This window comes from Erythrolamprus reginae, chromosome Z (genome assembly GCF_031021105.1).
Source record: "Erythrolamprus reginae isolate rEryReg1 chromosome Z, rEryReg1.hap1, whole genome shotgun sequence".
Classification (NCBI taxonomy): domain Eukaryota; kingdom Metazoa; phylum Chordata; class Lepidosauria; order Squamata; family Dipsadidae; genus Erythrolamprus; species Erythrolamprus reginae.
In genome coordinates, this window is record NC_091963.1 from 31,818,266 (window position 1) to 31,823,474 (window position 5,209).

Genomic DNA, 5,209 nt, shown 5'->3' on the forward strand with positions numbered 1-5,209 from the left:
TAACAATGAAAATATCCAATATCATCAGTATCAGAGCCAATTTTCTTTAAATAATCCAAAGTGGGCCCAAATTAAAATATAAAGAGCAAAAGGGAGGGGGACTAGTAATTAGTAATTAGGATGAAGTGACCTCTTCCCCTGTAATTATTACAATAATTCTCAGAGCACTTTCTCCAAATTAATGTAAACCACATAATGAAGTACACATTGAGACTTGTTTTTAGTAAAGTTACACTGCAATAATGCATATATTTAGAGTCTTCAACCAGCCTTTTTTCCATATTATATACCTAGGATTATAACTTAAAAGTAAAGACTATGGACTATTTCCTACAACACACATCCTAAGAGCTATTTTTTCTGCTCCGGAGAAGTTTACTTTAACCGAATTACTTTTCTTTACTTCAGAAAGGTTTACTTGCTTTACATCTGCAAGAAGATCCTATGAAGATAATGTGAAGTTGTTATTGGTATTCATGCTATGTTAATAATGTGCTAATATTTTGTTCTACAGGTTAATATCATTTGGTCATAAATCAATGTTCAATGTAATTAGAATCCAGGAAATATGAATGTAGTAGAAATCCCAGAAATTCAAGAGAGAAGAACACTGTTGATAAAACATCACAGATAGCTATTTTAGATAGTTACTCATTTGGCAGAGGTTGCATTCCTCTCCAATCCAACAGGACATTTCTAAAGAATTAAGTACTCCAGATAAATTAAGATTTTATTCTTTTTTGTTGCTATTACTTCAATGTTTTCCCCCAAAATTTGGTATTTAAAGTGCATCTCTTTTAACTGGAAATTTAGCAATCCTTTGTATATTTTTTAGAATAAATTTCTGAACAGTGTTCAGTGGGACTTTTCCTTGATGCTACCTCAAAACGTATCCTAACACAGTAGCCATGTTTGATCTATAGGATCTAAATGTTCTGGAAACAGTATAGATGAGATTATAATCCCCATGAGCCCTTCAAAAGAACCAAGATGATGGCTTTGAATTTTGAGGTTAGAAAAGACTACCATACATAGCCATGAAAATCTAAATCCTAGAAAAATCAATCCAGAATTCTTACTCAATGCACAATTGAGTCTTCTCTGTGGCGGCCCCGGCCCTCTGGAACCAACTCCCCCCCCCCCCGGAGATTAGAACTGCCCCCACCCTCCCTGTCTTTCGTAAACTACTCAAGACTCATTTATACCGCCAGGCATGGGGGAGTTGAGATAGCTCTTACCCCTAGGCCATTACAAGTTATGCATGGTATGTTTGTGTGTATGTTTGGTTTTATAATAGGAGTTTTTAGTTGTTTTTTATTATTGGATTGTACATGTTGTGTTTATTATTGTTGTTAGCCGCCCCGAGTCTGCGGAGAGGAGCGGCATACAAATCCAATAAATTATTATTATTATTATTATTATTATTATTATTATTAATTAATTAATTGACCAGACTGAAATTATCATATTTTGCCTTTTTTTTAGAAGTCTGTAATACCAGGAAACATGGGATAAAGAAGAAAAATTAAAGCAAGCAGGAACAAAATGTTAGACTGTATTACAGATGGGAACATTGTCAGAAAACTGGAAGGTAAGGATTGGGGGAAGATTATCCTGGAGATGATCTATTTATGCAGTCAGTAAAAGGCAATACCTTTGAAAAGTGTTCGGAAACTTCAGATCGTGCAGAATGCAGCTGGGAGAGCTATCATGGGCTTTCCTAAATATGCCCATGTCACACCAACACTCCGCAGTCTGCATTGGTTGCCGATCAGTTTCCGGTCACAATTCAAAGTGTTGGTTATGACCTATAAAGCCCTTCATGGCACTGGACCAGAATATCTCCGGGACCTCCTTCTGCCGCACGAATCCCAGCGACCAGTTAGGTCCCACAGAGTTGGCCTTCTCCGGGTCCCGTCAACTAAACAATGTCGTTTGGCGGGACCCAGGGGAAGAGCCTTCTCTGTGGCGGCCCCGACCCTTTGGAACCAACTCCCCCCAGATATCAGAGTTGCCCCCACCCTCCTAGCCTTTCGTAAGCTCCTTAAAACCCACCTCTGTCGTCAGGCATGGGGGAATTAACATGTTCCCTCGCCCTAGGCTTATAAAATTTATGCATGGTACACTAGTATGTATGATTGGTTTTAATTTGTGGTGTTTTTTAAATTAACTTAAATATTAGATTTGTTTTACATTGTATTGTTATTGCTGTGAGCCGCCCCGAGTCTGCGGAGAGGGGCGGCATACAAATCTGATTAAACTTAAACTTAAACTTAAAGTTGATAACAGGTAATCAAGGGCTGGGATTAGGTAAGAGCCAAATAAATGTTCCTGAAAATGTATAGGCCAGACTCTTTCTGCGTAATCTAACCAATTTCACGAGATGATTTGATATGATTCTTTTGTTCTATGAAGTCTGTAGAATTGGGTTGGACTGAAGCAGTTCATGTGTTACAAAAGGACTGAGAAGAGGTCAAGCTGTTTCATTCTAAGCCAAGACCACTTTTGATCAGTCTCATATATTTTAGGTTTAATTACCAGGGTCTTGAATTCCTACAGGAGTGGAGAGCTATCATACAAACCCTCACTCCAAGTAGGGTGTCAAAACCCTTTTTTTTTTCCATATTTAAATGGTGAATAAACAGAAATTGGTTCCATAGGGCAGTGTTTTTCAACCAGTGTGCCGTGAGATATGTCCAGGTGTGCCGTGAAGCTCAGAGAGAGAAAGAAAACAAGAGAGAGAGAAAGAAAGAGAAAGAAAGAGAGAAAGAAAACAAGAGAGAGAGAAAGCAAGAGAGAAAGCAAGAAAGAGAAAGAACAAGAGAGAGAGAAAGCAAGAGAGCAAGAGAGAGGGAAAGAAAGGGAAGGTGGGAGAGAGAAAGACAGAGGGAGGTAGGGAGAAAGAGCAAAAAAGAGAGGAAGGAAGGGAGAAAGAAAGGGATGGAGAGAGAAAAAAGAAGAAGGGAGAGAAAGAGGGAGAGAGAGAGAAATAGAGCGAAAGGGAGGAAGAGAGAGAAAAAAAATTTGTCCAAATTTTTTTTAGACCCCCCCCCCCCCTCAATGTGCCCCAGGGTTTTGTAAATGTAAAAAATGTGCCGTGGATCAAAAAAGGTTGAAAATAGGGCATGTATGGTGCTTAAAACTGAACTAAATTGTGCAATATTTTACTATAAAAGTTTAATAGGAAGTCACAAAAAGATAAGCGATCACTGATATTTTGCCTTTCAAAATGTTGTATTTGGCATTAGACCCACAGGTGTAACTATTTGAAAGCCTGGAGAGGTGGTGCTGGTCGATTTAAATCTGGAGGCCCGGAATGCAAATACCAGGACTCAATCCTTTTCTGCTCCAGCTGAATACGTCAAACGGAACCATGTTTTTCAAAGTTCACCTCTGCATGGCAACAGCGAGGGGGGAAAAAGAAAAAGATGGAAGTTGCAAAGCTGCGAGCAGAGAGCAAAGAAGCATAAAAGAAGAAAAACGCTGGCACTCTTGGCTCTGCCCTCGCCCCCCTCCCCGCCACGTGTCCCCCGGCTGATCAGATCCTAAACTCCGCCCCCCCGCGCCCCCCCCTGTTTTCTTGGCAGAAGAAAAGTGGTGTGAAACACAAGAGCTGTGGATGTTTTAGTTGAAAGGTTCAAAAGATAAAGCGAGCCCCCCCCCCCCAACTGAAAATTATTCCACCTTTTTAAGGTAATCACATTCTGGGATATCGCCAGGGGTTCACAGTTCAGGTCCCAGTGGCCGATTTACCTCACGTGGGAAATGCATTTTCTGTTCCATTTGCAGCGATTTTTGTTTGCTGCTCGAAACAAAGGATTGACCCACCACGTGGCTCGGAAGCACCGAGCAAAAAAGTTTCACTTCCTTCTCTTGCCTCTTTTACGCCCCTCGGGAAGGCCTTGATCAGAAGCGGGTCTAAAACGAAAGACCAAGGGACACGTGTAGGATCGGCTGATCTTCGGAAGAAAACCAAAATTAGCTGTAGCCCAGCCAGGCTGGTTCTGAACGGGGCGCGGGAGAGCCCCAGCAGGAGGAACAGAAATGGAACATCTGCAAGTGAACAACTAGGGTTAGAGAGCGCCGAGTAGGGTGTCAAAACCCATTGTTTATTTCCAGATTTAAATGGTGAATAAACAGAAATTGGTTCCGTAAGGCATGTGTGGAATTATTACTTTTCCCCGGCAGGAAAAGCAAAGCCAAATCGATTGCTGCAGCAGGAACAAAGGGGAGCTAAGAGCTGCAACCCGCCTTTATCCTAAATCGCACCTTTTCAACCTTACCAGGCAAAGGTCAGCTTAACAAATTCAAGCCTTGGGAGGGAATAAATGTAGGCGCGTTGATACTACCTTTCTTTTCTCATGCAAATTGGGCAGCCAGCTTTATTCCGCCCGTCCCGTTAGTATTCGGCGCGCCTTGGCTTGCCTCACCTTTCCACTCGCCCCAGCTCAGCCTCCGCCTCCTGCACCCCGTGCTGATGCATTTCCCGGGTCCCCTTTGTCTCTCTCTTGCCTTTGTTCTTTGCACACACTCGCCTGCCTACGTAGCTCTTTGGCTTGTTGTTGTTTTCCCCCCCTCCTCCTCCTGCCCTTGCGCTCAGTTAAAGGAAACCCGAGCTTTTTTCGCCCTCGCTTCCAACGACCCGTCTTTCCCCATCTTTTGGGGAGCTTTGCAGGGTTCGGCTTGAGGTTTACCTCTGCCCATTCACAATACAATTAGTTCTATTACTATATCTTCTTTTCTATTATTTCTTAGATATATTTTACTATGACTATCTCCTCTATAACCTTATTCATGTACAGTATTTTACTGTGTATATAGATATAGATATATACCCACTAAAACCCTCATTGTGTATTGGACAAAATAAAGTAAATGGTGCCCATACTGGCTTTTTGGGAAAGTACCGAGTTCGCATAGCAAAACCTCTCCGGAACATCTCTGCTATCTAGTGCATTCTTTCTTTTCCTTTGGAGCCATTTAGCCCCGAGACATTTGCTCCTTGGATGGACTGGCTTCCAACCCGTTTGAAAACGACAACTCCTACGGCCGGTTCTGCTTCCATGTGGCCGAATTTAAGCACATAAAAGGCGACCTCATGGCTTAGATCATGGGCAATTCACCATCGACTCGTTGGTAGGCAAATGCAATACAGTATCTTATTTTGAAAGCTGCGAAGCTAGGCATTATGTAAGCTAGTTTCCACAAG

At 41.9% G+C, this 5,209-nt stretch overlaps 1 long non-coding RNA gene across 1 annotated transcript; it reads right to left on the bottom strand.

Moving 5' to 3' along the window:
• Nucleotides 1-3,215: 3,215 nt before the first annotated feature.
• LOC139153302 (uncharacterized) lies at nucleotides 3,216-4,506 on the bottom strand. Its single transcript, XR_011556790.1, has 3 exons — nucleotides 4,431-4,506; nucleotides 3,685-4,053; nucleotides 3,216-3,393 (listed from the first exon to the last, which is right to left on the bottom strand). It is a non-coding gene; the product is annotated as an uncharacterized lncRNA (long non-coding RNA).
• Nucleotides 4,507-5,209: the final 703 nt, after the last annotated feature.